Source organism: Pinus tabuliformis, chromosome 8 (assembly GCF_031772625.1).
Source record: "Pinus tabuliformis cultivar Carrire ecotype Pingquan chromosome 8, CPIR1, whole genome shotgun sequence".
Taxonomy (NCBI): Eukaryota; Viridiplantae; Streptophyta; class Pinopsida; order Pinales; family Pinaceae; genus Pinus; species Pinus tabuliformis.
In genome coordinates, this window is record NC_142294.1 from 649,035 (window position 1) to 657,317 (window position 8,283).

An 8,283-nucleotide genomic window follows, 5' to 3' on the forward strand; every position below is an offset into this window, starting at 1 on the left:
CTTATTTATCCTCCAGTACTAATTAGCACCTTTTGCCTACTTAAATGGCTTAAGTATATACTTAACAATATAAAATCATTCATATAGGTTGGCATAGTAATTAAACAATATACTTGAAAATTATATCCAGTCATGCATTAAACCAGGTAAAGATACACATAATTATAGCAAAACTTCTCTTTATTGATTCTTCCAACGATTACAGACTCGACCTACCCTGTGCACTCAGCTACAGGGGTCCACGCTCTCAGCTGTGGACTACTAGGCCTATGCGCACTTAGCTGCAGAGACTTCTCCTACTCTACGACCCACAGACACATTTTACACTTCGACTCAATCAATTAGACTTCTCATGTTTCTATTCCATTCGTTTTTCTATCTTTTACACTTAGAGCCTCGCTCTATTTATACAATTCCATGGTCCACTAACCATGGGTAGGTCTATCCAGCCAACATTACATTACAAAAACTAGGGTGGACAACCCTGTAACTCTATTATACTTTTGTGCCCCGCACTCGCAATTTGCAGAGCTTTTACAACAAGATTCCATCAAAACTTGGGCTTTAAGCCCCAAAACATGCTTTGGGGGGATTCCATGCCCAACAGGCCCCCAACACAAACATCGTGACTCGCCCTCGTGTCACTCTGTCAGTGCAGAGATCTTTGCATGGAGTCCCTCCAACTGAACTCGAACTGCGGCAACGTCAACAACACACTGAGCTGCTACTTGCTGGATTTGCTGCATACATTGTTTCGGAAACCTCCGTGTCGGAAGTGCTTCTCTGCATTAAGGCGTGCATCCACTGCATGTGTGCGAGCTTGCCTTCAATTTCTGCTGTGATGGTGAAGGCCTCGTCGATCCAAGGCTGAATGCGCGCCTTCAGGACTGCTTCCTTGTGTTGTGCCACGTCCACCTGTTCTTTCAGCGCTTTAGCCTGTTGCATCTGTGCGAGCCTTTGAGTGAGAACCACCATCTGTGCAATTCCTCGGACACTGTCATACTGCTGTTGGAGTTCTCACGCCTCTGTCTCTAAGCGTTGGATGTTGGGGTCCTCCTGCAGATTTGTGAGGACCTCAAGTTATTCTTCCATCATGTTGGTGCAGTCTTGCACTGCACTGCCAATTTTGTCCTTCCCACTGTCATAGCGCTAGCGCGCTATTCTTTAACTTTCGGAGGGGTGGATGGTTGCGCCTTTAACCGTAGCTCAGCGATCTGAAGGTTCAGCTCCAACTGAACTTTTGTCATTTCCTTCCGCGCCTCACGCACCCCTGGTGCTAACCTATGGATGCGCGCCTCTGCTAGTATGTCCGTTGGGATGGCCAGCTCCAGGACACTTTGGCAAGTGTCATCTATTACCTATACCAGATGTTGATTTTGCAACACCAATTCATTGCACTGCAAGATCAATTGTTCCATATTGATTTTCTACTTGCTGAGGACTTGCAGTGTGCAACTCTGCAGTTATCCCATCCTACAACACATATAAGGTCTCTCGCAGGAGTGAAACTATGTTGATACCGAGACACTTTAGTGCGCTAATCATAGGTCCGTTGGCCTCATTTTTTGTCACTAGTGCCCCTTCTAGCAGCGCTATGGTATTCGTCATCCATGCGCACAAGATCTATTATGTTGTTGCTGTTCCAATTGCGTGGCTGGTCGAGAGGGTACAAGCCTGAGGAGGGCATGCCTATAATTCCTGCAACTATGCTTTGAGGGCCCCCAACACAATCTGGTTCTCCTGCATGAAATCTTGGAGAGCCTTAGAGGTGACATTGTGCACTGTCTCGCCAATGTCATGTAGATCACCCTCGGTTAAGGTGATCAGGTCAATAGACAACTTCGATGCCTTGACCTTCTTACGCAACCCTGTCCGCTCGGTTGGGTGCTGGCACTTCAACTGTGTTGACATGGTTTGTGGGTCCGCGCCTCCCTCTTCTATCTCTGCTTCCTCTGCTTCCTGCCCATGCGGAGGCATCGGTTGGTCCTCGCCTACCTTCGCAGCTGCCTCCTATGCTTCTGTTGCTGCTGTGGCCTATTCTTGCTAAGTGCTATCTGTGCAGCATCCCGCGTTGCCTGCACTTCTGATGCTGCTGCTTCCTTCCTTCACTTTTTAGCCAACTGTGCGATGCACAACTTGGCCTCGTCTTTCTTTCTTTGTGCCACCGACTTCTCTATCTCTGTGATGTCTGGGTGCGCCACTCTGGTGACCATGCCTCTAGTACATTAAAAATGATGTTGTCTGTGGCTACGAAGGGTAGCTTTATCCACTGTTTGGTCGGGTCCTTGCACGCTCTGATATAAATGTTGTGGATGTCCGCTTTGAATTCCACAAAACTCTGCAGGTTGTTGTAGACAATGGGTGACAACCGTGGCTTACGGTTGATCCCATTCTGAGGTTCATCTCCATGAACACCCATAATATTTTACTATCGCAGATCCTCTTGGCATCCTTTGTGGCCTAGAGCGAAGCGTACTTCACGGCCTCTGGCAGGTCCCTATCAATTATGGGGAATTGACTATCCTCTGGTAATTCCCCTACCACGAGCATTATGGACAGCAGAAGACATGCACAGTGGAATGTTTTGCCCTGTTCCTGAGCTTTGTGACAATTCTCTAAAAACTCCTTGTAGAGGAACTTGGACGAGTTAAACTAGACCCCCTCCGCGCACTGCTCAGCTAGTGTTACCACTGGTGTAGGTACTTCATCCGCGTGACACTTGTGCATAACCTTTCCTGCCAGGATTTTGGTTACCACACGTACTACTTTGTCCTTGATGCTAGAGATGGCGCAGCCCCTCTTCTTCTTTTCAGGCTTGTACTTTTTCTTCATGGCCTCCGTGATGGCCAAGTGACTGCTCTTCCCCTCCGAGATGTCCGTGGGGTCCTCTCCTTTGCATGGAAGCTAGGAGATGCAGTGAATCAAGTCTACTTTGATGGGGATGGGATCCTCTAGCCACAAACACCCATCATGCACCAGGAAGAGCAGCAGTCTGATGACGAAAATGGTTATTGGCGCGCGGTGGAAATGTGACACCCAGAGCAGGTTCAGTAGCCCAGCATTTTCCACTCCTCACAACCACTTCCACAGCTCTAGTTCTATAAAAAAACAAGCAAACAAATCCCTGTACTACTGGCCCTTTTGGCAATAGTCCGCGGTGTTAGTGCCTAAATTTACCTCAGGCTGAGAAAGGTAAGATCTAGGATAACATCAAACCACGCTTAACCTGGTAGCTAGCCCTACCAGGTCGGGAGAGGGCTCTCTCCTTGTCAATATCAGCAAAATATGATCAACGAGGCTTGAGATGACTGATTTTAGGCTAGGTATGTATGCAAAAGATTTTTATTAAATTTGATGATGTTTTGTTGGCTCAATTGTGAAAGGCAGATTTGGGCCTGGGGAATGAGGCTCAGTTTTGCAGAGATCTCTATGGGGCAAGGTAAGAAAGTGATTTGGTACTTCAAATTGAGTGAGATGGAGAGATTTTAGATAGGTGAGGGGTTGAAAAGGGTATGAAAAACTCAAGGATCCTTTTCAAACAGCTGAAAACATAGATAACTAAACAAACCCTAGGTAGAGCACTACACTTTCAATGTATTCTACCTTTTCTCTTTGTTTGATTTAGCTAAGATGGAATAAAGAGAGATAATGGCATACATAAAACACATATAGACTTACAATTACAGAAGAGAACACAATACCAAATCAAAATTCCACATGAATCCCATAAAGTGCTGCAAACCACTGGTCTATTCCTTAGCCAAATTGTTGAAATGTGTATACAATGAAGCTCCAAGCTTTCCCAAAAGTCCAACCATGCTAATGACTGAAAAAACATAAGATATAGGCAAAAAAAAACTCATCCTAGCCTCTAGGGGTTGAGCTCATGAGTTTAGGAGCTCTTCCAAAAAATTCTAAACTAAGAACTATAAAGTAGGCAGTGGAACAACTTGCCTCTACAAACTAGGGAACTGATTCACTCAATTGCAAACTACCCTTTCATGGATGAATCTACCTCTTTGAGTGAAAATTCAACATAATTACATCAATATCCATCAAATTACATTAAATTACATCATGAATTCGACGTTAAGAAGGATAAAAGTAAAACTGTCAAGAAACTAGGCGAAAAACATAGTATTCTTGGTCAAACTGAGCAAAATTCCTCCAATGCGCCGCGATGATTTCCCTATGCATAGCGCCTTTTTGCAGCTGATTTTGGAGCCCTTCCTGGTGTCCAAATTTGCTCCAAGCGGGCTTGTTGGAAAGGTCTACCTGTCTCCTTTCTAGCACAAATGGAATTTTTGAATTTGGCCTCCATTTTCCCCTCCAAAAATGAGTTCTCCAAAGACTGCTACCTATATGTCAAAAAAGGGGTAGAAAAGGTCATTTTTGGGGTGTTTTTGACCTTTTTGGGGGCTCAAAACCTGTCAAAATTTCTTGGCCATTGGTAGGCATGCATATTTTTTCATGAAAAATCTAAAAATTCTGAATTTTCATCAAAAGGAGTCTCCCATCAAAAGCGAGCGCCAGGTGGCGCGACACATTGGGCAGAAAAACCTGTTTTTTGGCCCAAAAATTTCAAAATTGCAAAAAGTGTCCCAAATTTTTTGAAAGTTGGGCTGAGTGTCCTCCATTAAGAGCTGTGTTGGGCCAAGGAAGCCTTAGCCAAGATTTGAAGTCTATCATGCTCCTTTCACTTCCTCAATGCTTTCTTCAACTTGGCCTTCAAGTTCCTGATTCTTGCTTTGCACACCTTGTTTCTTGCCAAGTAGTGGTAGGCCATGTACCTCCACATGTTTTTCTCTTTGTTGGCATTCTCCAACATCCTATCCAAGTGGATATTTGTCCTCTCCAACCAAGACTCACGATCAACATTGATTTCTTGCTCAAGTGTTGTGACCTTAACTCTCCTCCTTTTGGCAGCTTGCCAGTTTTCACATATGTTCCTGAGCTCCATTATGGTTTGTTGATCCTCTAGCTGCTTGTTTCTTTGCTCCAGATAGTTGATTATCCATTTGGATCTTTCCAAGTTGAGAGACAAACCATGGATGTCCTCTTGCTGCTCCTGAATTATCTCTTTAAGCTTTGAGCTTTGTGAGCCCAAATCGGTGTCATCATCCTGAATAAGAATGAAGTCTGTCTCGTGCTCTCTTGAAGGCCCCTCATCAAGTAATGGTCTCTTGCCCTTGTCTTGAACCTACTTTGTTGATGGAGGAAGCGAGACCCCTTCCACCCCGGGTGGAGATAATACTCGCTTTGCTGCTGCAAACAACCTTCTAGCGCCCTTTTGGTAGGTGATAAACATTGGCACACTAGCGGTTTGTGTCTCATGAATCTCATGTTGATGTGAAGGTCCACCTATCTCATGAAAAAATGTTGGAGGTGTTTGAGGAGTGGTGAAGACCTCATGTGAAATGAAATCCTCCCATGATATGTTCTGTAAACCAAGCTGATGCATGACACAAATCTTGATGAGTGCAAAATGATATATACTGTTGTACTACTGCTGAAGAGTCTTCCTTTGCACTCGGGTGTTCATCTTCTCAATATTTTGGCACATGAAGTAGGGGAGATTCATCATTCTCACCCTGGTAAAGTGCATCAATAATCTGATGTGATAGGCATATAGGCGAGAAAACCAGCCCTCACAGCTGAAATAATTAATTATGAGTTTCATCAAGGGAGCATGAGTCTTTCAGATACCGAAAGGGAAAAACTCTACTGAGGTGTCTCAAATAACCAGCCTTGATGTAAGGCCCATAATGTTCTCTTTCAATCTGCTGCCTTTTATTCCACTGCTCACCGACATTTGGAATGCCAGTTGCTAGAGAAATAGACTCCAGTGTCAAGGTAAATGTCACACTTGCTAGAGTGACTTGGCTATTATGTAGATGGAGCACAAACGACCTGTCCAACTCATGATGGTACTAGATTCTCTCTACCATCTCACACAACTGATAACAAGATTGGTGTTGAAAACATGTGACAGCAAGAGGGCAGGCCTGCAGCTCGGCAAGTGAAGTAGGCTCCTCTTGTATATGTTTACCACCCTTGTGAGGTCTCCTTGGTACATGCATTTCTGTAGGAGAATCACTGTGTGTCTCCTTATCTCGGTCATAGGAAGGATTAGACTCCATGTTTTCCAAGTGTTTGTGTTGCCTCAGATGAGTATGAAGAGATTTTAGGTGTCTTTGATCTTTTGCTGCCAAGTATATGAAAATGTATGAGGGGCTATGAAGGGAGAGGGTAAGAGGGATTTTGGGAATGTTGCTGACTGGAATTTGGGGAATAGAAGGGTTTTAGGGACAGTTTTTAGGCTTTTGGCATATCAATTAGGGTTTGGGAATTTTGTAGCTAGGGTTTTGGATAATGGGAATTGGGGATAGGGGTGAATGAATTTAGGGATATGGGGGATAGTAAAATGGGTTAATGAAACTAGAAAAGAAGTGAGGGAATAAAAAGGTGAGGGAGTGATGGCAACAAAAACAAATTTACAAACCCTAAGAAATCATGTTTTGAGAAAAATTTGCAAGGAGGTAGGGTTTGATTTTTTTTTTTTACTAAATCATCAGAAACATCTTAAGACACACTTTCATTGGCATTTGAAGAGTTGTTGACTTACTTTGGACCAGAGGAAGCCTAGCAAATTGAGAATTTGGATGAATTTGTGGTAAAAATGGCTTGCAGATCTATGCACCGCGCCACAAACCCAACGCGCTGTGCCTCTTGTATGCGTCACGCCAGTATAGTTTTTACACTGTGGAGGGCGGCCCAATGCGCCATGCCAGCTCTATGCGTTGCGCCACTCACCCAATGCGCCGCGCCCCCGAAACTGAAACTCTTTGCTGCGATTTTGTTACCATGAGCTTGCTCTAAATCTCTCTTGCTCTTTTGGATGCAAATGAGTCTTTTAAACACAAGAAATAACTTATATACAAAAGACTTTAATTTTTCACTTCATAAAACCCACTTTTGTAATGTTTACATTTGACACTTTCTTTTCAAACTCTGTTTTAGGCAGTTTTGCTTTATTTTGCCTCTGATTAACTGAATGACTTGATTTTTTGTTTGCATTGCAATGGATGGAGATGATAAAGCTTGGTAAGGTGACCAGGGTTGCCACTGAAGATGTTACATAGGAAAAACTAAAGTTACATCAAATTTTATACATGAAAACATAGAATACTCTGTTTTTCCTCAAAACAGGGTTTTGAGGAAAAATACATTTCTGAGCATGTGATTATGAAATTTATTGGTACTGGAACTTTATTCAACCTCCTCATGTGCCTGCTGACCGTTATTGAACATTTTGAAGACATTTTCAAGAGTGTTTGGATGTTTGGGTGTAAAATCTTGCAAAATCAAATTATGTAATTATTTTTTCTGATTAATAAATTACGTGTCTGAGGACACTCCTGCCATTATTGTGGTATCAGAGCTCCAGTAATGCTGTAGTGGATGTGAAAAGGAGATTCTAGCTCTACAAGTTTGTGGAAAACTCCATTGAATTGATCATTGAATGATTGAGCGTGGAGAGCTCGATCCTCTTCAAGGCTGCAGAAATAGACGCTGCACTTGCTGAGTGTGGAGAGCTTCAAGACTACGTTTTGCCTACGTTAATGTGGATCTGCGTTTTGTTTAAATGTGGATCTGCAGAATTGTAAATGGCGAATAACCCCATATCTCCGTTTTGAAATTTTTTCGTCTCTGCTACAGCACAACAGCCGTGGCAGCGGTGACCAAAATAATTGCCATATGCCACTCCACGGATTTGATTTTGCGTACATGATTGACTGCCAGCCAGTGACGGATCATTCAAGGTAACTGGAATTTGTTGCAACTGAGCCGCTATTTTCAAATTTTCACATCAAAATTCAATTGCGTTTTTCTCCCTTCATAATTAAACGGTGGCTCTTCTGAAACGGATAGCTCCATTGGCGAATGCATGAGCCTGTCTATTTCATAGTCGTTGAACAACTCTCAGGTTTCTATTGCTGAATAATGATGGAACTTGACAACTGTTAAATGTGGGCAGAAACATTGCATTGTCGACATCAAACATAAAAAGGAGAAAACATTTTAATGCGCAGGTTTCTATTATTGAACAGAACAGCCAAGCATAGAATGGAAGGCACATGCATGCGCCTGTCTGTTTCATGGTAGGTAGTGTACCAGTCACAGCTTCATGCACTCACCCGTTGTGCGATCCAACCCATGGGTCGCAGGCTCAAAACAAGCCGGCATATATTAACCTACAGCCATAGACTATTAAGTCTCTTA